Below are 26,003 nucleotides of genomic sequence, written 5' to 3'. Positions count from 1 at the left end.
CCTGGTTCTGCTGGCATCTTGACTTCTGGCCAGTGACTCTGATGTTCAGCTTCTAGCTTCCAGGGGTGTAAGAGTTGTTTTATGTCACCAAGTTTGTCATAATTTCTGTAGCAACCATAGGAAAATAATATCCCTCCCATCATCCTGTATTCTTGGTTCATCATTTTATATTCTCTTTGGCCCCTCAAAGCACCACATTTTAGCTTTTTCTAGGCTTTCTCAGGCTTTGGCCAGTTCTTCCCAGTCTAAACAATTGTCTAACAGCTGCTTGACACATGCCTATAATGGGAAGAACCTTGTGTGAAATGCCTTGAAAGATGACAAGGGGTGGGAGATCTTCACAGAGCTTATGTGTTGTTTGTGGTATGACCCAAACCTCAGTTGCTTCAAATATAAACATTTTATTAATTTGCATAGTTGATGAGAGTCAGGATTCTAAAGGCTTCTTGACAAATGGCTCTAGTTCAGGGTCTTTCATGGATCTTCCTTCAACGTACCAGCTGGGAGTTCTCTTAGCTGGGAGCTTGGCAGAGTTGAAACATCTCTTTCTCTTTTCTTTTCTCTTCCCTCACATTGTGTGAATGTGTGTGTGTGTGTGTGTGTGTGTGCGCATGTGTATAGGTGTGGGCAGAGAAAAATTTGTATGTGATTCTTGGGAGTGTGCAACTATTTCTTGAGACAGGGTCTTTCGCTGGCCAGGAGCTGATCGATCAGTAGAGACTACTGGCCATAAGCTCCATCTCTGATTCCTCACCACTGGGAGTATGTGCCACCAAGCACACAAGTTTTACATGGGCTTGGTGGGCGGTGGAGTGTCGAACTCAGTTCCATATGTCTGCAAGGCATTCACTTTACTGACTGAACTAATACCCCAGCCCTGTGGAGGAGCTACTTTAGAGATAGAAAAGCAAAAACAAAATTAAACTAGGACTCAGCATTGGAAAACCCATTTCTTAGGTTTACTTCAATCTCAAAGAAATGATTCATGCCCTGTTGGCAGATCTCAGGTCCTTGTTTATTGGAAGACATCGCAGGTTCTTATGACCTGAGCCTTCCCAAGAGGCTGCTTGAGTGTTTTCAGACATGGTAGCTGGCTTCTATAACAGAAGATGAGGCAGGGAGGGGCAAGAGAAGAAGAAGGAAGAAGAGGATGAAGTGGAGGAGGAGGAAGAAGAAGAAGACCCCAAGGAATCACAAGATACAAACCCCAAAGTGAAGAGAATAGTCTCCACTCTTTTTTTCCTTTTCTCTGTGTAGCCTTGGCTGTCCTGGACTCACTTTGTAGACAAGGCTGGCCTCAAACTCACAGAGATCCACCTGCCTCTGCCTCCCTGAGTTCTGGGATTACAGGTGTACGCCACATGCCTAGCTGTCTCCACTTTCTAAGGGAGAAGAGTTCATGGATATACTTTAAACCCTGTGGAACAGAGAGAAGAACAATAGGAGGACAATGAAGAACTTTCTAGTGACAGGCAGAAGACAGTGAATCTGCCTAGGAGCTAGGACCAATACACAAAGGGTATAGACTCCAGGGGTTGGCAAATGAATCTGGGCATGTACTATGATGAAGAGGTAGGACGTTAGAAAAATAGGCACAGCTTCTTACAAAAATAGTGAAAAGCAAGGTGTGCACCGTATAGACACATTTTGAATATGGATGGATATAGAGAAGAGAAGAAAATTAAAATCATCTGAAGAGACAAGAGGGTAGGAACATGAGCTTGAACAAGATAGCACCCAGAAGCATAGGCCTGTGGATTCCCCATGGGAGATACAGTCTTTAGGTGTGAGAGACTCTATTAAATAGCCTCTATTAAGAATCTCACACTACAATGATTGTTCCCGAAGAGGCAGATGAACGCCGGCCTGGACCTCAGAAGTAATCTTTAAGAAGGGAATGTGTGTGTTCTAGGAGAAGGCTGGGAGATGGGATTTGCAGGTGGCACTAACTTCACAGAAAGACAGAGGGTGTGTGTGTAGGGATGTTGGATCCTAAATGATGTTGGGGACTGTGTGGTGGAAGTCAGCTAGGAGATTGCTAATGTTAGGGGGTGAGGTTCTTCTGCATACAAACTGAACCCAAAGTGACTAGGGTGTAAGTTCCTAAAAAGGGACAGATCCAACCATCAGCCCTCCTTCTCTTCTTCAGTGAACTGGGGAAGCCACTCAGACTGCCAGGCTGTACTGAACTATTACATATATAGTTTGACCTCACCCTGTCAAAGATTCGGTGAGATGTTGTGATCATCTTATCCCAATAAAGTTTTGACTATTTGGAATGCAACGCTCCAAATAGCAGTGCCTAAATACATAAAGCTTTGTTCTCTCACAGGCGAGAAGCTCAGAGCGAGGCAGCCCAGGGCTGGTGTCTGGTACCTTCAGGCTCATTAGGACCCATGTAACTCTATCATTCTGCGATTTTTGCCTTTTATTCTCCTGTTCCTCTTGTAGTCCAAAGTAGACACAAAGGTCTATTCAGGACACTGAAGTTATGAACTGCAAGGAAAGAGAAAATAAGATTCAATTTCCAGCCAAAGTAGCTTCTGAAGCAGCCTCTCTAGGAGTTATATTCAGTATTTTTTAATTCTGTCTCATTAGTCAGAAATGGTTCTTATGGTCATATCAGGCAGCAAGAGGGCTAAGAAATTTGGCTCTATACATTTCTGTTCCAAGAAAAGTTTGAGCCTGTGTGAAGGAATCTGGATGTGGGTGACTTGCAGCTAGCTTCCCCATGTCCCTCCCGCTCTTCCTCTTTTTAAATAGGAAGCTTAGAAAGGCCAACAGGCTGAAGGCCACATGTTGCTATTAGATGAGCTAGCTCCATGGTTTTAGATTCAGGATGCTTGACTCCAAAGCTCTAGGGTGGAATGTGAGTGTGAAAGAGAACACAGGAGCTAGGGTATGCACAATCAATATGTAGTGAACAAAACTGTCCTGGGAGTGAACATATAAGGGGTTAAAACTCAACAGCACCTATGGCGAAGCTAAGTGTAAGTAAGCTCAGAGCCATCTCTTCCTCCATTTGTAGTTTATTCCCAGAGAACATCTTCTCCCATGTAAGCAGACTAGTGCGGAATAAGTCGATGGACTGCCAGATTGGGGCATTAAGAAGGTCTACTGGAGCCGTTCTTGCTAGAGGCGAGGGGACAGGGGACAGCTGGTTTTGTGTGCTGGGTCACTGTAATCTCTAGGAGAAAGTGAGGAAGAACAGGGGTGTAGGGACCAGAGAGCATGGCCCTTTGTTCCAGGCCGCCCAGTTTCTTAGCCATCTGCCACTGGGAGGGTTCCTTTCCTGTTCTTCAGCACTCTCCTCTTCACCTGCTCTTCACTCCCTGCTCAGACAGCGGGTGCCTCCCTTTTACTCACCTGGCACCCAGGGACAATGTAGGTGGAAACAACACAGTTGGATGTCTGATAGCGCTGGCTTCATCCCCACCATCACTGTTTACATGGACAGTAAACAGTGAACCTCCAGCTGAGCCTCCAGCTTAGAGGAAAGTCAGAAGTTTGCTGTAGCACGTTCTGATGGATCTGTTGGCTTATTCTCAGCTAAGCCTTCCCTGGGTCTTTTTGGGAGACTGTCTGGGAAATTTGGGGAGTTGAAAATGGGCAGCTCTGCATGGTTTGTTTACCTAATGGCAAGGTGATTGACCTTGAACCTTTAAGCCACTTTTCTATCAAAGATGCACCTGACTTTTCTACCTCCAGTCAGCTCACCTTGGATAATTTTATGTCTTTGGAAGACAATATTGAATGGTTTTGAACACAGGTTCTCAGTTTTAATCTGCACATTCTATCTTAATTGGCAGATCTTCTCCTAAAGCACCCTGTTTTAATCCCTCTAAACCTTAATTAGCTGTAAGCCTGCAATTAGCATTTCAGGGCACTGTGGTCTCTCTACTGCTGCTGAACTAACCATCAGGAAAGAGCCTGTGAAGTTGCTTCCTTGGCCTTGGACTGCGATGTTTCCCTGAATTTTCTGCTCTGGAAATAATGATGGGCATTTGGTCCTGGAGCCAGGATCTCAAGTGATATCTACAGGAATGTGTTCAGAGTGAGGCTTGGTGGAAAGAATGTGCCGATGGCGGTGTGGAATGTGGAGTCTTGGACAAGGCACCAGCTGTCCCCCATCAGACCAGAGCCTCCACAAGTGGGCCACAGCCTTGTATTTAGAGAACACCCCAGGGGCTTTGAATAATACTCCCCTTATAAGTGTTTTTAAAGGAAGAAAGCTGACAAGCTCCTCTAACCCTACCTTACCTACCCCCACTCCCTTCAGCCATTTGTGTCAGCTAGCACAACAGTCTTCACCTAGAGCTCAGTCTCCAGAAGTTCAATGGTGATACTTTGCAGAAGTTTTGGGCATCCACCAGCTAATCACCAGGGACATTTGTATGTGCTGTTGCTTATGGTCCCTGTTCCCTGTTGCTTAGATGGGTGGAAGTGGCCATTCAGAGGGTTATACATCCCAAAGATACTGTGCTTCTTACCAACTGCCCTCAAAGGCTCACTCCCATGCCCTGCTACTTGCTTGCATTCCAGGGAGATTTCTGCTGCCTCTAGGGCACATTCCTACCGCCTTCAGCAGGCTTCCAGAGTGCACCCTGTCTGCCACAGCAACCGGATTATAATGTGAGGGTGAGCAGATGTGGACCCCAACTGTCTCCATCCTCATGTGGGGCAATTTTGAGACTCAAAGGCTCAGGATCATCCAGTAACTGTTTGACAGTTTTGTGTCTTATGCTCCTCATTTTCCAAAGCAAAGGAATGTCTAGTTTGTCAGGCTTGCCGTAAATATTAAATGAACTAGCACATGTGCTATTATGATGTGAATGTGTGATGTCCTTTACAGGCTCACATTTTGAATATTTGGTATCTAAATTGTGGAGCTGTTTTGGGAACTAAAACTTTTCAGGGGGTATTGCAGAGTGGGAGGAAGTGGGTCTTTTGATTTATAGCCTTGCCCTTCCTCTAGCCTTTTCTTTACTTCCTGTTCTGTCCAGATGCAAGCTTGCTTCCTCTGCCACAGAGCCGCCTGCTGCCACATTTTCCTTGCTCTGATGGACTGTATCCCTTCAAACCATGAGCTGAAATAAGTCCTTCCTCCCTTAAGCTGCTTCCTGCCGTGCATTTGCATCAATGTCTGGCACAGAGCAAGCTGCTGACACAGTCATGACATTTCACCGTCTTAATCAGTGGCACTGCCTTTCCTCCACAGGGCGGCAATCCCTCCCTATGTTGTTTCTGTGCTTCTTTCTTGCTTCCAGTCTCATAGCCAAGTCTGCCATGACTGCCTTCTAATATCTCTTCTACCCATCGGTGTTCTTTAGCCTTTACAGTTCCATTTTTCCCTGGACTCTAATGACAACTCCCAGCTGCTCTTCTTCCTCTACGCATGTTATTCAGTCACTCCTCTTCCACATTGCAATTCAGATGTTTTTGTAACATCCATCTTCTCTTGCAACTTCCCTGCCCAAACCTGTTAAAGAACACACTTTCTACAGGAACATCTGTAAATGCGTCTCCTTAGTACAAAAGGCCCTATATGACCATCTCTGGCATGGCTTCTTTGTTGTTATATAGAAAAAAAAATCCCAATCATTCAATTTTACCAATGAAGACTCAGGAACCAGATGCTGGGGTAAAAGCCTACTATCTCAGAGAGGCAAAGAAAGAATCCAGCTGACCTTCCTATTCAGCTCAAGTTCCAGAAGGAAAAAGCCCTTTCTACTCAGCTCACATGCAAAAAGGAAAAAGGCTCTTTCTCCTTCTCCACACTGTCTTAAATACTCTTCAACTCAAAGTCCCTCCTTTCTGTTTACTCCCTGTCAAGAGTTCTGCCTCTTGACCTAGAGTTAACTTTTTAATCCTGTTTACAGAAAACTCTTGGATTAAAGCTATGTTCTAGGGCTGAGCCACACCACAAGTACTTGTTTACAGTAAACAGAAAGCTCTAGGATCAAAGACTGAGCCATACCACAATTAGAAACAGGTTTTTACAGTTCACAGTCTTGGGGTTCATAATGGGATCAAATATTCTGCACCACTTCTTCCTAGCCACCAGCTTTATATTTGTTTATCTTACCTTACATAATACATAGGGCCATATTAAGCCACCAGCGTCTTTCATACACATAAGGCCTTACACGTCGTTGTGCAGCCTGAGACACACTTCCAAGCTCTCTTCACCTGGACCTATTTGTTCCTGGACTCAGTTCGGATGTTTCCTCCTCTAGGAAGACTTCCCTAGATGCCTGATAGATATCCAATTTTCCTTTAACACTATATTAGTTAGGGTTTTATTGCTGTGAAGGGACACCATGACCACGAACACTCTTATAAAGAAAAACATTTAATTGGGGCTGGTTTACAGGTTCAACATTTAGGCCACTGTCGTCATGGCAGGAAGCTTGGTGGCACACAGGCAGATATGGTGCTGGAGAGATAGCTGAGAGTTCTACATCTGGATCCACCGGCAGTAGGAAGTGACCTGTAGCTAATGAGTTTGACTTTGAGCTTTTGAGACCTCAAAGCCAGTGATACACTTTCTCTAGTAAAGCCACACCTATTCCAACAGGGCCACACCTCCTAATACTGTCACTCCCTATGGACCTGTGGGGAGCATTTTATTCAAACCACCACAAGCATCATTTGTTACCACTCCAGAAAATGAACTATTTGGTTCTCCTGGTAGATGGCAAAGTTTCATACAGTAAAATTTGAGTCTAATTCACCTTTGTCTTCAGAATCCAGCATAATATTTGGCATGTCATCTGTGTTCATCATATTTTTTTCACTTGAAATGTGTGGGGAGATAGAAAGGCTTGCAGAGGAGGCAGTATACAGTCATGGCTTAATATTGGCTGCTAAACTGAGATGACAGTTTAGCTCGCTATCTAGGGTTATGAGCTCAAAAAATACACACACCGCCCCCTCAGGGTTTATTCCAATTTGTTTATAAAAAGTTTCTGGCTTTCAGTGTCTTTCATTGTTGCTGTCGGGGCTGTAGAGACATTTACTGTGACCTTGTTATCCAGAAATCTCTGCATGGCTCCCAGAGGTTTCCGAGGGCTCCAGGGCTCACAATAGACAAACAGATTATCTGTGGACTGGGGCTGGTGGAAGACTGTTTGGATAGGAACTCAAGAAACCCCAATCAGGCAAGCTCTCTGCCTGCTGAACATGCTGTTTATTGTTCTGGCCTCCGGGTTTGGAAACGCCAGGCAGCAGGCTTTTTCAGGCCTCTTGGCTTCACTATGTGGTCCAGAAAACCTCAGTGGCCACAGAGCGTGCTTGGAAAAGCCTCCTGTCCTTGGCTGTCTCTGCAGTTTTGGGACACCATAAGCCACTTGTTTTTCTGATCTCAGAACATTGCCCAGGAGTCACGGAGAGGGCAAGTTCAGGGTCTGATGGGCAGGCCGCTGGGACAGAGTAGAGTCACATGCACCCTGGAGTCTCTATGTTAGGGGCTGGGTGCCGGGCTGGTCCGCTGAGGGGGATGGACAGGTAGCCTTCTTCAGGTTATGGCACAGCCTTTGGTACTGCCCTTTCCCACAATCAAAACCTCAGCCAATGGCTGACTTCATTTCAGACCCTGGAGGTCTGGAATCATGCTTTTCTTTCTTTTTTTTTTTTAATGTATTATATATAATTGTTTTTTCCAGAAATGCTATCACGAGGCCATATGTGGTAGGCAACAAAATAATAAACAAATTGTGGTGGTCTTTTCCCTCAAGTTGGACAGGGAGAGCAAAATAAGCATGGCTGGTGGGTGCTCTAACCTAGCTTGTAGAGGGAATTTTCTATGTGTAGCCTACTTTTCCTGTACCCAGAATTAGAGGCCGGACTCAGACGGTGGGCAACCCCTCTACAGTGACACTAGGTAACTAGCTGCCAGGTGCTCCCAATTAACACTCTCAGCCAACAAGAGATGGAAACCTTGTAGGGCTGGAGACGGAGGGAGCCTGGCATTTTTATCTGAAAAACATTTTCTTTTCCTTACTACTTAACCTTCTAGAAGATTCCAGGCTGGATCAGAGTTCACACTGGTCTTCTCTTTAATCGTAGGCGTTGGGCAGGAAGCTCACAGATACTGCTCTTTGATACAACAACAAACAAACAAAAACAAAAACTAACCAACCACCACCACCACCACCACCAACAACAACAAAAACCCAAAAAAAACCAAAAACAAAAAAATCCAGAACAACAAAAACAACCTTATTTGCTCCTCTTGAATTCCAAAGTCCAGAGCACTGTAGAGGTGGAGAAGGAAGTTTGACATCTTGACATCGCTGCGGCATGGGAGAGGTGCTCTTTAAAGGCTGCAACCTACACACAGGAGGGCTGGAAGCAATGGTTGCAAACAGGCCCTTTTCATAAGGCTGGAGAAGCCAGCCAGGCTGTAATTAGCAGGACCCATAATTGTGGCATAAATAAGAGCTGAGGCACTGACAACTATTGTTATTGAAATGTCATGTTTTGAGTGCAAAAATACAGTGAAAATGTAGGGAAGCTGGGTGATATTAATGTATGCAAATATACTTTAATTAAAGCTCAGCCACCACTGGCTTTAAGTAAAGGGCTTGATTTAAATACTTAAGCAAATATTATAATGGCTCATATGACAGGCCGCATAAATGGTAAGTGACACTGCAAACAAAACCAGAAAAAACAAAAAAACAAAAAAACCAACAACTCCCAGACCTCTGTGTGTGTGAGGTGTTGGCCTCAACAAACAAGAAGGCCTTCCCAGACGGAGGAATAGCTGAGCTGATTTCTGGATTGTTTGGAGTTTGTGGGAGCCTGGTCTCTGAGCGTCAAGGCCTTCAGTGAGAATGAGGGGAGCAATGGCTACACAGGACCAAAGTGACCTGCTGACCCATTGCTGTGCTGGTCACGCCGTGCCACCTATAGGTGGAAGTTCTGTTGATTGCAGTTCCAGATTCTCTAGTCTCAGCTCTGGGCTCTGGGTGTGTTTAATTCTCAATATATGGCTGTTGAGATGAGCATCTCTGCATTTGTGACTCCGGAATGACGTTCACTGAGGAATTTCAACAACTGCTGATGGAAATCAAGGTCTGCGTCCTCTCTAGCAAGCTGGTAACACTGCTTTGTAAGTGTACACACAGTCTCTGCCTCTGTTCTGCCGGATTCCCAGCAGTGAACCTTCACACACAGACTGAGTCAGCATTCACCTTCCTGTGGAGGATGCCTGCTCATTAGTGAGAGCCTCCTCACATCAGTCAGCAAGGGCAGAGCTCAAGAGTGTGGATTCTCACTCTGACCTTCAGTTTTGTGGAATTCAAACATGCCTGTGGAGAATCGTATAGTTTTCTATGCTATAGTAAGTGAGGATCACGTCCATGGAGGTAGAAGGAATCATATATGAAGTCGATGGAAGGTGTGTAACAGGAACTCAACATATATAATTTTAGTAATTCCTAATGTCAGAAACATTATAAATATCCAGCCATATGTAATATAAACGTATAGCAATTTGAAGTCACATTCTGAGTGGCACAAGAGAAATCCTTCAGTTCTTCCTTTGACAACCCCTTTAGAGCAATCCTTCTGGTTACGGATCCACCATTTTCCTTTGATCTGATTTGTCTATGCCTCTTATTTATTTGTTTGTTGATCTTTCATCATGTATGTTTGCATGTCCACATGTGTTCATGTATGTGCAGGTGCACATGCAGGTGTTGTGTGTGTGTGTGTGTGTGTGTGTATTAGGGAACAAACTCAGGTGTCTTCCACCTCGGTTTTGAGACAGGATTTATCACTGGCCTAAAATTCTCCAAATGTGCCAAGTGATCTATGCAGAAAGCCTCAGGAATCTGCCACTTCTGCCATCTTAGAGCTGGGATTACCAGTGTGTACCACCACACCCAGCTTTTTAGTTTATTGTAGGTTTCAGGGACTAAAGTTAGATCCTCATGCTTGGCAAGGCAAGTGCTTCACCAGCTGAGCCATCTCCTTGACCCTCAGCTTCACTTATGAAGAATAATTTTTTTGTTGACCGTACAATGATGTGGAGGACAGGACGGTGGCAGAGGAACTGCACTCCCCATTCTTAACATTTGTCCAGAGCTGTTAGCAATCATCAGCGGGAGAGATTGGCTTCCCTGGAGCTATTCTTCCATGCGTTCCCTTACTGGAAATGTAAAATTTGAAATGAAGTGTTGTGGTTTGGAGATTAAATGTCTCCAGCAGGCTCAGGTACTTGCATTCTTGCTTCCCAGTTGCTGGCACCGTTGTGGAATGGTGCAGACCCTTTGGAGGTAGGGCCTGGCTGGAGGAAGTGGGTGTCCAGGAGGTGGACCTTTGTAGCTCTGTCTTGCTTCTGGTCTCCTCCCTACTTTCTGCAGAGATGTGAGGTACAAAGTTCTAGCCACGTGCTGCCATGGAAACACCTAGGACATGCCCTCCTGCCATGATGGACCATATCCCTTCAAACCAGGAGCTAAAATATGTCTTCCCTTAAGTTGCCTTGGCCAGATACTCAGTCACAGCAACAACAAAAACAACAAAAGCAGCTAATATTTTAAGATTGACCAATAAAGGTGTTGGTTTTGCATGTAACTCAATTACCTAGGATTCCTGGCCTCTTAAATAGGTGTCTTCTGAGTCAGCCAGAAAAATTCAGCTTCATCCACTTTCATCATCCTAGCACATTTTTTCTTTTTTTCTGATTCAGAGGAGGAAGCAGAGCCAACAGAATCCAGAAGCAGTTTATCTTTACAAGAGAGGAAAAAAAATCAATTACATGATGATTTGCTTACTCACCAGTTGGCTTCTCTTCTGGATGGCAACTCTTCCCTGCAATTTGCTCGGCATTGAGCAAAGCTGTTGTGAGAATCTTTGATTTGTTTGTATTTTACGTCTATGGCCAGACGCTGGGAGAACCTGAGGGAGAAAATAAAGAGGAATTAAAAAAAAAGGGGGGGGACAGTGAACAACTGTAGAATCAAATGCAAACAAAACCAAACCCTTCGTTCACATCTCATTCCTTAAAGAGCACGGAAGAGATTCACATGAGAGAAGTTAATCCCCCTCAAGGGAAATGGATTTAATTAAAGAACAGTCTTGCCCCCAAATTTGAAAAATAATCAGTGCGTGGTGCTACACACACACACACTCACCAAACAGACAGTGGCTTGTTGGAAATAATTGACTGAATGAAAGAGTCCTGCATATTTATTACCCAGGGTTCAGAAGCATGCTAGTGGGCATGCGCGCATGTGTGTGCATGTGTAAGGTTCTTTCCCCCCTTTTAAAATTCTACATGGACTAATTCTGAACTGTGCATATTTTACTGTTTCAATTAGCAAAGATTATTATTTGTTTTTCTTTCTTTCTAAGTGCTTTGGCAATCATTACGCCCAGGATGACACAGTTTTGTGGGCCACTTTCTCATTTGCAGGCACTCCCTGAACGAAATACAATAATAAGCCGTAATAAAATAAAGTTGGTTCATTGGAGAAGACCGGCCTGTCCTAACAGACAGGCCATTAAAGGTAGGCTGTAGAAGGGGATCAGTGAGCAACCATCATAAATGGATCATCAGGCAAATTAGCAAAGCATTTACTACTCAATGGTGGGAGAATGTCCTTTCCAATAACTTCCCTAATGCCACTCTAATTGGGTGGAGATCGGCCGTGGCGCAGCTGTGCAGGCCATTATCTGAACAGCCACTCGGCTCAGCTTGCTGGGACAGCGCCTTCCACACAGAGCCTCCTCTGGAAGTTAGAGGCCTTGAGTAAGCAGGCGTGAGCACCCCAGGCAGTTGTGGACTCCCTACCCTGTGGATGCTTACAGAATGACTAAAATTTGAAGGGGGGAGTGGGAAAGCCTGTGACTAAGAGGACCCCTAGGAAGGACTGTTTCTATAGAGCCTTCAGACACCAGCCTATATGGTTCTCCGTGTCCTGATAAAGGGGAACATTTCTACTCTGACAGCTAGGCCTTTAGGAATGAAGTTGGGGAGGCACATTTTTTAAACCTGTAGATAATTAGAAAGGCAGTCCTTGTCTCCCATTACAGTTATAGTTCCACAGACATTCATGTGATCTTCACATCAATGTTGGGGGTAGATTATTATTATTTTCATTTTTAGCTCAGAGGAAGAAACTATCCCAAATTTTTTTTTTTAAATTATTAACTATTATCATTATCACCACTACCATCCCCCAAACCATCTCTACCATCACCATCATTCAAGTTCTCACTATACAGCTCTGGCTGGCCTGGGACTTGATATGTGGACTAGTTTGGCCTAGGTCTGCCTGCTTTTGCATGCAGAGTCCTGGGATTGAAGGTGTGTGCCATCATATCTGGCCTAGAACCTGGGATTTGAACCCCATTCTTCTTACCCAATGCCCAACATTTTTTGCTGAATAAAGACCTTTGTAAGTCATGTCCTTCTCTGTAGCTTTCAAAGTCCTCCCAATTCAGTGTTTCTCCCATTCTGCCACACACCTAGCACCCACTCTTGTTCTGTTCAAATTTTTGGATCTTTCATCAGTCTAGGTTAACTGAAGATGAGGATATAGGATGGAAATCAGGGGCTGTCAGAATTAAGCATAGTGCCTAATATGTGAAAAGTATTCCATAGTCAACAAATGAATGAGTTACACATTAAAAAAGCATCCCTATGGTCTAAGTATGAAGTCAGAACTATAGGAGGAGGTAGGAAAGGCAGCTAACAGTCAGGTAAACATTAGCAAGGGGGTTGTGTTCATTTTGTTGTTGTTGCTCTTAACAAGTTCGTGGGATGAAGAACTTAAGGGAGGAAGGCAGTGTCTTTGCTCAGTATTTGAGAGAACACTGGCTCTTATGGTGGGAGAGGCATGGTGGCAGGGATGTGGAGTGGCTGGTCACATTGCAACCACAGTCAGGAAGCAGGAAGAAGCAGAGTCAGTGCTCAGCTCCCTTTTATTTAATTTTCTTAAATGTGTCCAAGACTCCAGCATAAGGGATGATAGCACCTCAGGATGGGTCTTCCCTCCTCAGTCAAACCTTTCTCAAAACATCCTCACAGACACAGTTATGCCTTCTAGGTTATTCTAAACATAGTCAAGTTGACAATGGAGATTCACCACAGCATGAGTGACACAACACAAACCGAAAGAACCTTTGGGAGGAAGGTTCTGAGTGTGGGAAGAGTCCAAACTTCAAGCTTTCTCCATAGCAGGACTGAGAAAGTTGGGTGCTGAGTGAGTTCTGAAGTTAAGAGGAAGATGCTGTGGCCCGGGCCCTTCCTTTCCTGGTGTGGACCCTCAGGGCTTGGAATCTAGATATCTTAGAAGTGACTCAGTCAACTCCCTTTTATGCCAGTGTCCTCAGTCTCCCTTATCTTGACGAGAGTGCTCATTTTGTTTGTTGGTGCAGTGACAGATTTAAAATCAGGACCCGGTAGAAGTATGTGGGTCACAATGACTCTGCTGGGATGCACCAAAGATTTAGCTCATCCTCTTTTGTTTACGTGGAGAAAAGTCCAAGGTAATTTCTTTAAATATTCTAGGCTTTTCATTTACATAGGAGAGTCTTAAATCTCTGAAGCCCCCCAGCTTTGGCAATTCTATTGGTAATAAGTCATTCAGATGTCATGCCATCCTTTCTGTAATTGTGTGGGCAGAAGTCCTATTGAAAAGTACAAGAACTTCATGGCAACATAGTGCCAAGTCCAGAGCGTTGACCACTAACGCTAGCTCAGTCGGGCTTCCTGAATTGAGTATGTATCCCAGTCCACTCTGTGCAGCATGGCTCCTGCCTGTTTTCTTTGTCTTTGCCACCTTCTCTTTTGCTGTCTTTTACCTTCTCACCGACCTCTGAGTGCTGCTTTCTCACTCCAACCTAGCTAATCTTCCCCATTGTTCAGTCTGAAGCCATCAATCAACCAACCCCAAATATTCTCTTTTCTTGACACATTTCTAAGGATTCCATTCTCTGGACTTAACCCAAGCATCGTTCTTCCTCAAACCTTTCTTTTCTACTTCTTGGGCTCCAGGGAGGCATTGGTTTTCTTTAAGTTTTGTTTTTGTCTTTTATCTTGGGCAGAAGCCTCTGTCCCTTATGCAGATGAAATAATTTTTCTCATTTGTTTTCATCCACAGATGTCACTATCACACACTGTTTCTTCCTCTTTTTTTTTTTCTTTTTTTTTCTGTGTTGGTGATCTGGCAACTGAAGGCTTGATCCTGGGCTCACTGTCCCCTGAGGGCTACCTAATTTATAGAGGCAGCAGATGATTTCCCTGAAAGCCTATCTAGATTTAAATTGCAAACCAGTCAATCACCTGCAACTACCTCCCTCGTCAAACTCTCACACTTGTTCAGGCTAATCTCAGAAGCTGGTAGTCACAGTGGGCAGAGAAAAAGATCTCTAGGAGGTCTCACATCCGCGGTGAATTGTTCATGCACAGAAGCAACAGTCATGGAACGACTGTCACTTCCACACACCTCTGACCAGGACTAGTCATACCTACTTGCATGCATAAAACCCCAGGAAAGGAGAGGCTGTTATGACATAGATTGCATGTAAGAAAGCTGACCGGGCAGGGCCAGGTGACATGAATGATAGAGAAGCGCCTCTAGTTAATCACGGGTGTTAAAGGCTCCATAGGTAATGCAGAGAGGAGATGGAAGGTTCTTCCCATCAGACCTGCCTTAGGATTTGACTCAGGAAGCAGGAGAACTGATCTTGACACCTAGGCAGGTTGACCAAATGGGACAAAATGAAAAGGAGGATGGTTTCAGGCCTGACTCACTGTCTCCTTCCTGTTCCTAACTCTCTAGCTTCAGGCCCTCCTCCTCTGAATGTTTTCATCCCAAACACAGTTCTAGACTGTATCTGTGCTTCCTAACACAATGGCAGAGCCTCCTGCTCTCAAAATTTACTAGCTAAGAATTATTATTAAGGCTTAAAGTGCTATTCTAGGAATGTCTGCATTTTAATAACTTTGAAGTCTTTGAAAACTCAGTTAATAAATCTTCAATAAGAGGACTTCAGGCCACAAGTGAGGATACAGTTGTTTAATGAGAACTCACTCTGTGCTCATTCCATTTTGTAGACTGCAGCAATGAAGAACAAAGCCTCCTTTAGTGGCCCAGGTGTCTCCAGGGGAGAGAGACAAGTGATCTGCAAATAAGTGACTCCAAAATTTTTTATATATCCTTTGAGAATTTCATAGATCTAGGCAATATAGTTTGCTCATATCCATCCATCCTCCTCCTCTTTTCCCTCTTGTTCTCCCAACACATTTCCCCCCAACTTCACATCTTTTTTTTTTTTTTAATTCTTCATAGTCAAATTAGTATTGTCTGTATATTCATTGGTATAGGAGCATTCACAGGGCCAGAAGCTACCTTCCAGGAGAAAAATTATTCTTCTTCCCCTAGCAGCCATTGACTGCCAATAAGTCCTCAGCTAGAGATGGGGCCTTGTGTGCTTCTCCCCATCCGCCCCGGAATGTAGACTGGCCTGATCTCCTCCTGCAGGTCTTACGTTGCCAGCCAGGGCTGCTGTGAGTTGTGACTCCAGACTATCAAGTGCCATAGAGAAAAATAAAACAAGAGAAAGGGATTTGGATGTGCTAGTGCACATGAGTGTGTGTGTGTGTGTGTGTGTGTGTGTGTGTGTGTCTGTGAGAGAGAGAGAGAGAGAGAGAGAGAGAGAGAGAGAGAAAATGAGAGAGGGAGAGAGCGAGTGAGTGAGAGAGAGCTGTATAGGTAAGTATATAGGTCATTTAGTGACATTGCCATGATTATAAAATACAAAGTCTCTTTTGAGGACTTCCATTCTAAGCATGGTATTTCATGGTTGAAAGGCTATATATCATCTTATGTTTTGTCTCTGGTGTTGCTGGAAGTGATCACCAGAGGGACAGGGCTGAGACTTTCAAACCAGCCTGGGAGCCACTCTGAGTACCTCAGGAGGGCTTCAGACCCTGAGTGAGGCTCTGTGCTGTCCTTCCTCTGCTATACACATCTTGCTCCTGAAGGGGCAGCAGGCTAGTCTGAGGGGACAAGATGGAATCAGGCACCTATGCTGTCTCTCAGCAGCCTGATCAGGCAGTCATCTTGATTCACTCAGGTGGATGAAAAATGACAGTAGAGTTTCTGGCATCCCAAACAGCTCAGCATTTGCAGGAGCTCAGGCCTCGGGACACATCTCCTGTTTGCCACTTCAGCTTCAAATGAAAGCCAAACAAATGAGGCAGAGCACATAAACACTGTTCTCCAGAGCAGGCCCCTTCCCTGTAGACATGTACAGACATCTGAATTTCCCTATTTTTCTTTTTTTTAAAGGAAAAATAGCATCTCCACCCGAAGCCATTCATGCATCTTAACTTAGAGCTGAGCTGACAAAGAACATCCTTCCTTCTCTCTCTGTACTTATCATTCTCTTGGGCTGGCGGCAAGGTCCACTGCTCAAACAGTTAATTATTATTATTTTTTTTTTTTGACACAGCAGTGGCTGTGTTTGGAATTCTAAATATAAAGGATGTTGAGTTCTACATTTCTGAGGGAAACTTGGGGTATCAGCCAGGTCATTCATCTGTCAGATAGTGAGCTTGCAATAGTACATGGTGGGAGGGTAGGCGACAGAGGGAGGGAAGAGAACAGATGGAAGGTGGAGAGGGGATACAAGGAAGAGTTGTGGTGGGGTGACTTTTCCAGACAAAATCCACCAATGGAGAAAGAGCTCTAATCTGTTGGTGATAGCAGCAAATAAGACGGGTGGCTCTGGCTCTGCTCATCTCTGCTGCCAAAGGCTGAGAGGCTTAGGTGAGTCCTAGCTGCCATTTTTGCTTCTTTGCATATTTCTCTTCCAAAACATGGTCTTGTGTATGGGTTAGATGTCAGCCTAAACATAAGAAAATGAGCATGCTCTTCCATCAGATCAGGAAAAATGCATTTTACTGATATAAGGTGCTTTTATAATTGCTTTTGAGGAGTTTTACCATTAAAGTGTTAGGGTCCCAGATCTACTAATTGTTAATTCCAGGAAGTCTTTGGATTAGATGAGCAAATATATAGAGTCATAAAGCAGTAAGAGTCAAGAAACTGTAGGGGTCGTAAGTCCACTTCCCACCCAGATGAACAATCCCTCTTACCTACTCCTCCGAGTTCTGCTTTTGTAAGTGTCTTAGACCCACAGGCAGTGTCTTTCTTCCCTTTTAATCCAATGTTTTCTGGAGCAAAACGAGAGCACTGAGTAGGCACACAATAGACATTCTCATGGATGAGCGTGACGGTACACATCCCCGCAGTCATGCCTTCAGATGGAGTCAGAAGCGCCAGCGGCAAAGATTGACAGTGCAGTTGTTCATTCTTGGCAGTTCTAGAGGTCAGAATGTTTTTCCAGACCAGAGCTAAAATGGAACAGCTTAAATTCCACATGCTTTGGGGGGCTTTCGTTGAGTCTGCTAGGGCCCTAAAGAAGACCAAGAAAAACTCATTGTTTTAATTTTTTTTTTTTTTTGCTCCTTAGCCACTTCTGCTTCCTAGTCTCTTTTCACATTGCTCCTTTTTCATTTTGTTTTTGAAAAGACATATGAGCATTATTCTTAAAATGTGATGTCTAGAACTATCCAAACATGATTTTGCTTGCACACGGTTCAGAAGAAAATAGATACTACAATTCATACTTACTGGGTCCTGGTACCTCGATGGAGCACTATGTCCATTGCTGGATCCTGGTACCTTCATGGAGCACCAAGTCCATCAGCTCCTTCCCTTTCATTAAATTAAAAACCAGCATGTGAAAGGAAGGTCACCATCTCTGCTTTACAAGATATTAAAGCTTGCTCATTCATTGTGCTAGGATGGCAGCGCTGAGACCTGATCTCAGACTGTCAGGCAGTCTCTCCTCCATCCAGCAAGTACATTACACACCTATTGTGTCCATGCTGGTGGATGTCCCTGTGATAAAGTGACTCAGGAGTGAGTCTTTCTAATGCACCAAGCTGCTATTTGTGACCCATGACCACAGGGCTTGCTGTGGTAAGCTGTGTTTAGTTTAACACAAGCCCACTCTTGTAGCAACATCACATTGCAGTGTGTGCTGCGTGCCCTCTCCACTTACTGTTGTCTCTTGGTGTCTCTCTTGGTTCCCATAGACCTCCACTGTGAGGCAAGGTGGCTTCTAGAGTGCCCGGCCTGGGATAAACACCAAGCTAGTACCTGTGGAATGTTAAATCCAAAGTTATGCCTTTTATGCCTAAAGGTGGAATTTTGGGAAAGAAAATAGAGTAATATCAGTCATGGAGTGCATGGCTTCCTCACTGAGAAGAAAATTGAGCCATTACTGGTCACTGCTGGGATGACACAGTAGTTGAATGAAACAACTTTGTGTCTAGTGGGACACTGACTTTTCTGGCCTGGAAACCATTGCTCATGAACATGTATCTCAGCTACTCAGCAGCTACTGTAATACTTCTGATTTTCTTCCCCTCTGAACCCCAAGGTATTCTCCAGGATCTGAATTTTGGGTTTTGTGACTGTGTTAAATCTCATTCATTACTTAAAGCCTATTACTGAGTATGGGCTTTGCAGTTGTTATCCTTGACCCTGACCCACAGCAAATGCTAGCAGCTAAACTTGATTAGCCTGCTTTCTGAGTTTTGTTTGTTCATTATTTTAAAAAATTTTTAAATAAAAATTGTATTTACTTAAAAGCATTCAAAATGCAAAGAAAACAGCTACTTTTTAATTTTTTTGCAATTACAGAGTGGTATTCAGTTAACAGAAAAACAATTAGCTTCATATAAGCTTCATCACAGACAACTGAAGATGTAAAACAAACAAACAAACAAAAAAACAAAAAAAAAAAGCCTACTTGCTACATATATAATTAATGTACTGTGCACCAACAACCTGCTTTAAATTTCCATGCCATTTACAACTATATCAGACAAGGTTAGTGGCCATTGAAACAGGGCTATCTAAAGACACATTCAGTAGTATGTTAATTATACAAAGCAAGATACTATACAGTTTAAAAGCAAATTTTACACAGCCTTACATTTCAAGTTTTTTCTTTAAAAGGAGTGAGTTGTATACAGGGGTTGTAAATGCTTTATAAACAAGAAAAAGAACTGTGTTAGAACCAACATATTCATCATCATCATCCTGTTCCTCCTCTTCTTCCTCTTCCTCCTCCTCATCACCTTCCCCTTCCTTCTTTTTCTTGCTGTTTTCAGCTTTGACCACCCCCTTTCATGGCGCCGGGTTTTCCTTTAGGACTGTCGGCAGCAGTGTCCTTTTCGGATTTCTCCCTCAGCTTGGCAGCCTTCTGTTCATAGGGCTCCGTGTTGTCCACAGCAGTGTTGTTCCACATCTTGCCTAGGTTCTTTGCAACATTACCAATGGATAAGCCAGGTGGTCTTCTTTGATTTTTGGGCAGAGCCCAGAACAGAACAAGAAGAAGGCCAAAGAGGCCTCTTGGGTGCACTGGGGTCCTTGAACTTCTTTTTGGCCTCCCCTTTTGGGAGGATGTAGGTTTTCATTTCTCTTGCATAACGAGCCTTGTCAGCCTTTGTCGTGCTGTCAAACTTCCTCTTTGCTTTAGCAGACATGGTTGTTTACCTTTCTGAGACTTCTTGGAGAACTCTGAGAAGCTGACAGAAGCATCCTGGAGCTACTTGTGCCCCTCCCAGCAGATTTTCATAAAGATGCATATGAAGACATTCTGCCTCTCTGCTTCTTAGGATCTCCTTTGCCCATGTTTAATTGATTTTCATACATGAGATATAGAGTCACCCAGTGAGTGTCTGGCTATGCTGGCCCCAATGTTCGTCTCTATGGAGCTCAATGTACTGCTGTTTGTGTTTTTAATAATTGGTAAAACTATTGATAAATATGGCCAATGACAGAGTCCCAGAGTACATGGCCAGAGGGAGGCCTTTAGTGAGCTAGTCAAAATTTTTCTAAACAACACTCGATCTGGCTCTATTCTGTTGCTTATGTTTTTAATGTGATGACAAGGGTACTATAGGAGTCATTGTCAATTTCTTGCTATCATCTACAAACTTCCCAGGAGAAAATAAGATAATGTTGCTTAGAGACTTTGAAGAGAAGGCGGCTTTTGCCAATGGGACCACCACTTTAGTAGGAAACTCTCTTCAGTAAACTATTCTGGACTTCTACTGAGATTCAAGATTTTTATTTCTGAAACTTTTTGCTCTTTTGGCAGAAGGTCAGAATAACATTCCTGTTTCTTTTATTAGCTTTTCTGATAATCTAATAAAACTGTGGACCCTTTGTCTAACATTTCACTCATACTCTCAGGAACCTCAGGCCCCAACATTCTTGATTAAAACAGCAAAGAAAGAGCTGGAGAGACCTCAGCAGTTGATGGATACTATGTACTATGGTACATTATCCAAAGATGGTGAAAGGCAGGAGATGGGGTCTAAGGGAGGGTGCAGGTTACTGAAAGGTGGACCTTGAGGGCTATTTCTTTTCTGGTTACTTCCTGTATTACCCATTTTTATCTGTTTCCGCTTAAAGAATTCCCTTCCCCTTATCATGTGCTCTGGCCATCAAAATGGCTTTCCCAAGAGCTACAGACTAAACTCTTAGAAACCACAAGTCAAAATAAAACTTTCCCCCTTTAAATTGTTTCTGTCAGGTATTTGGTCACAGTGATGGCAAAAGTAATATATTGTTATGTAGTTCTACTGGAGCAAGACAGGGTGCAACTTTTGATAGCCATTGTCCTGTTGCTGAACAGAGTCTGTCCTGTTGCTGAACAGAGACCTGAACACGTGTTTGTAATGTCTGTGGTGGCTTCTGAGCTTAGACTCTTGCTTATGGCTCCATTTGTAATGTCATCTTTGAGCATGCATCTGTAGCACTGAGCTTCAGCTCTTCTGAGGCAGTTAAATATTTACATATACCCATGCCCACACATATCTCTTTTCTGTCCATCAGAAACTAGCCTGCAGCTTCTGCTGCCTGGAAGGGCTGAGCTATTTTGGAAGTGAACCAATTAAGAACAGCAAGGCCCTGAGGCTGATGGGAGACTCAGCAACCACAGATCCTTAGAACATACAATGCTGGAATTAAACTGACATGTGTGAGAAAAGTGTGAGCTCTTGATGGGGACAAAGCAGTTTCCATGTCTCACGTGTAAGTACATTTCTGGTATGCTTTTCCACCAGAAGGCATTTGAATACTGTTATTAGTTATTGTGGTTGAAAGGTGAGGTGAACACAGGGCTACTTCATACATGATGCCAACTGCTTACTATGCTGGAGGAGTACAGTCCTGATTAGTATCAGATCAACCATTATAAAAAGAATAATAATAATAATACATAGCAGTACTCTGTCCATAAGACCTAACATCCCTATCAAACACATACTTCGATAATTCTTTGAGATCAGTATAGTTATTGGCCATATTTGTGGACAAGGAACTAAAGCTCCGGAAAAAGAAGTGATTTACCTAAGGTTCCATGACCAATAAGTGAAGGAGCCTGAGTCTGAGTCTCAGACAGACAGGGGAGGCAAGCATGAAACTCATATCTTAATTAGTAGCTCACATTTTAACAAAAGAAATTAAAAAAAACCTTACAATTGGTAATCTAGAGGTGGAACATGGGAGACAGGGGTAAAGTAGAGGCATTCTGGTACTGAAATTTGTTTGCAGAGATTTATTGGAAGAGAGTCTGTGGATGATCAGGTGTGGGAAGGGAAAAGAAGTTCCAGGAGAACAAAGGTGGGGGTGGGGATCCATAAAGTACTGCTAAAAGGGTAGGACTACAAGGAGAGGACCTTGTACTGGCTGGTTTTGTGTCAACTTGCCATAAGCTAGAACCTTCAGAGGGGAAGGAGCCTCTGTTGAGAAAATGGCTCCATGAGATCCAGCTGTAAGGCATTTTCTCAATTAGTGATCAATAGGAGGAGGGGGGCAGCCCATTGTGGGTGGGTCCATCCCTGGGCTGGTGATCCTGGGTTCTGTAAGAAAGCAGGCTGAGAAAAGCATGTGGAGCAAGCCAGTAAGCAGCACCTCTCCATGGCCTCTGCATCAGCTCCTGACTCCAGGTTCCTGCCCTGCTTGAGTTCCTGTGTTGATTTCCTTTGATGTTGAACAACAATATGGAAGTGTAAGTCAAATAAACCCTTTCCTCCCCAACTTGCTTTTTGGTCATGCTGTTTCATCATAGCAATAGAAACCCTAATTAAGACAGACCTGTTTGTAGTCCTCCAGGGAGGACCACTAGTGAGACATCTGCACCGCACTGGTGAAGCTGCATTCTGTAAAATCTACAAAACAACAACAACAACAAATGCATATGCTGCTGTGGGTGATGGAGGACGTTTTTAAAAGTGAAGAAGCTGAGGTCATGGCTAGGAGGTTGCACCACTGGAATAGTGTTCACAGTATGAGAGCAGACTACACTGAGCAAGTCTGCATGTCTGCAGGAAGCAATGCCTTCTGGGCCTGAGCCTTTGTGGAAGCAGAAGGACTCCTTCTTAGAGTGGGCTTAGTTCTGGGCCAGGGAGCAGGACCAGGGTGTAGACTGGGCCTAGACCCTTCCGCTGCTGGTTATATTTGGGCAGGCGCAAACTTCATTGAGAATTGCAGGGTCCCAGTAATTTCTTTTCTAGCCTGTGGTAGAAATTCTCTCATCCTACCTGAACAGAGGGCACCCAGGTTGGAATGATCTTACATGTAAGCAAAGTCCTAGAAGATGAGTGGGCTTTTAATAGACACACGGCAGAGGCAAGTGCTTCCTGTCCCTAGGAAAACAAATGTAAGTATGAACTTGAGATCCAGCAATGACAGTGTGATGGTCTACAAACCTGAACTTCCCATGGACACTCTCACAGGAGCCTGTCAGTCACCCCAAATAAATACAGCCTGAACAGCCTCCCTGTGCCAGGCAGCATAGTTCCAAGGTGAGTCTGCTCATTTCCTTTCTAGCCACTCTGGAGCTTGTCTTATACAGACAAGGCCATGGGCGCATAGGTGAATAACTGATAGCTCAGTTGTGACTGTTTTATAAAGAGGCACCAGAGTGTCTGTCTGGAGATGAGTCTGGGAAGGATGTTGACTGAAGTGAAAGGAGTCACAAAGAGGAGAAGACAAGGATCCTGTCACAAGGTTCCTGGGGAGAGTCCATTCCTCAGCATCTGGTCTTATGCCAGTTGGTACGTTTATTGAATGATCTCATCTCCCAGCCAGACACTCACAGAGCAGGACATAGCACAGATGACCACAGATGCAATGGCAGGTTTGGCAAGCTAAAGGTAAAGCTAGGCAGAAGTAGTTTGGAGTCCAGAAACACAGTGAGCCAACAGATTCTTCGTGATCTGGGACAGTAAAGACCCACGACAGAAGACAATAAAAGTCCATTTCCCCCTTTCAAACATTGTGTGTTTCTTACGATGCTCTTAAGCACCTGGGTGCACAAATGGACAATTGCTTTTTTTTCCTCTGCCCCTGATGTTTTTCCTGGGTCTGGCCTGAAACAGGTGGTGTGTATCCATCACCTTTCCCATCTCAGCCACATCAGGACTTAGGCTTCAGAATTCAGAACTGTAGGTAACAGGCTAGCAACTCTGTTTTCTTTCTGGAACCCTTGAGGTCTGGAACAGATGACTTCTATATCCAAGACTGAATGTCAGTGGGCAGGGAGACTAGGTAGGATTTTCTTCTGCCAACTGGGCAGAAACAACAAAGGGATTTGGTGATGGACAGCTGCGCATTAGCACTAGGCTTCTGGGGAAATGCAGTCTACCATGGAGCTGTAACATATATCATCTCTTCCTGAGTAAGAAGAAGCAGTTGGACCTCCTATCTATTAATCACATCTTCCATTAATCAGGGTAACTCACCATAATTGTGATTACAGTTGGGAATCAATTAATGTTCACCTTAAAATAAAATGTAGAGAGGAAAGCAATTAATATAATAGAGTTAGAGCATCAGAACGACACAAATGTTATTGACAATTATGAACCATGTCTTGCAGTGTGAGGTCTGTGGCTCTTTCACAGAAAGGTTGACAGTGAAAGGGAAAGACAAGGTGAGCCAGGAACTAAAGCCCACTCCTCTCATCCCTGTCCGATGAGAAGCTGTGTTCCTGGAGCTTTCTGGCTACGTCATCTCTCCCTCATGGCTCAGCTGCAGCCACTCAACCTCCAAGGATGGAGAGAAACAGACTGAAAAGGGGCCATGCTTTCCTGTTCCTTACCACCCAGGAAACAGTCTGTGGTCTTTCAGACTTGGATCTGTTTGGTTGTTGGCTTGGTGGGTGTCATTTGGAAGAAATTTATGAGATCAAATAGGTTTGTCCTAAGCTACACACAAAGAAGCACTTTAAACTCATTCTGAACTTACCTTTGTGGTGTGTGGTTGTGTGTGGTGTGTGGTTATGTGTGTGTGTAGTGTGTGTTATATACACTGTATGTATGTGGAGTGTGTGAGTTCTATTTATGTAGGTGGTGCAGGAATGTGAGTATGTGAGTTTTTTTTTCTACTGCTGTTTGTCTAATTCCCTTGAGACAACATCTCTCACTGAACCAGAAGCTTTCCATTTTTGACAAGGCTGACTGACCAGCAAATTCTGGATTTGCCTGTTTCTTCCTGCCCACTCCAAAGGCTGAGGTTACAGGTACATGTACCTGCCTGGCTTTTTTTCATGGATGCTAGGGATTTGAACTCAGATCTTCATGCTTGTACCAAAAAACACTGCTGCCCACTGAGATATCTACCCAGCCCAGCTTTTTTTTTTTTTTAAGATAGTTTGCAGTGTCTCAGACTGGCATCAAACTATCATAATCTTGCCTAAGCTTCTTAAGTGCTTGGATTATGGGTATGTGCTACCAACATGTGCAACCATATTGAATTTTTCAAGGAAACACTTTTACCTTTCATACATCCCCTACTTTTTAAGAAGAGATTAAAACAACTGTGGACTTTTTTTTTTAAGCCGTGGAAAGCCAGTGTAAGTGAATAAATGACCTGCTAAGGTCACACGGTGACTCAAAGACAGGAAGAAACCCAGTACACCACCTTTCCACTAGGTCTACCCCATAATAATCATGGTAACACAACTCACCCTGTGGCTATTCAAGTTCATAGCCAAGTGAAATTGTCCCGCTTTCCGTATGAAATGCTTCTCCCGAGTTCGGTCCCTCAGACCTAGAACTTTTTGCCAACACTTGAGCAAAACGGTACCGTGTACATCTTCATCTGGAAGTGCTCAGAGGATAATTAAACTGACCCTTCCTTTCCAGACGAGAGAACTGAGGCCCGGGGAGAGGGGTGGGTAGAGTGTGACCTGCTCCATATCCAGCTTTCGATGGAACCTTCTCAGCCTCGCTGGGCAGGGAGCTGTGGCAAGGCTGTAGTCCCAGAGCAAATGAAGCCACAGCAACTGAAACCGAACACCTCACTGAAATATTCGAGTAGGTACAGCCTGTGTGGTTGTATATTTAAACATGTGGGGTCCCTCCAAGTGTCTTATCTATCTACAGGGCTAACACAGGCTCATTTGCCTACCCCTAGTGTTGTTTATTTGGCTTCTTTCTTAAGCTCCCTGGAAAGTCCTTTGATAATGCTCTGTCTCTGAACATTTATGTATCTGCCTTCAGAACAGCCATTTGTAGGTGATCCTGAATTCTGCCACTTTTTCCCCCTGTGGGAGACTCTTTGTATGCATCCAGGGCCTGGAGGCTGAGACCTGGGGTTTCTTGGATTGAATGATACAGTTCATTCAAAACTGGCTACAAACACTCTGATTCTCAGCCTGGAGGCTGAGACCTGGGGTTTCTTGGATTGAATGATACAGTTCATTCAAAACTGGCTACAAACACTCTGATTCCTTCCTCCCTGCTGGGGGCTTCTTCCAGTCACTCTGGTCATGCCCAAGGTCCAGAATAACCCCCTGCAGTAGCCTCAGGGGGAAACCTGGGTTGTGTAGGCAAGAATCTTACCCACCGTAAATGGTGATTTTGGTTCAGAAGCACTGATGTTCTGTACTTT

The 26,003-nt window shown here is 44.1% G+C and overlaps 1 pseudogene; it reads right to left on the bottom strand.

Annotated features, from left to right (window-relative positions):
* Positions 1-19,582, bottom strand: part of LOC132654591 (uncharacterized) — a 34,347-nt pseudogene extending 14,765 nt beyond the window's left edge.
* Positions 19,583-26,003: the final 6,421 nt, after the last annotated feature.

Source organism: Meriones unguiculatus, chromosome 1 (assembly GCF_030254825.1).
Source record: "Meriones unguiculatus strain TT.TT164.6M chromosome 1, Bangor_MerUng_6.1, whole genome shotgun sequence".
Lineage (NCBI taxonomy): Eukaryota > Metazoa > Chordata > Mammalia > Rodentia > Muridae > Meriones > Meriones unguiculatus.
The sequence above is the reverse complement of the archived record's forward strand: the minus strand, read 5'-3'. Positions and strand labels throughout refer to the sequence as shown.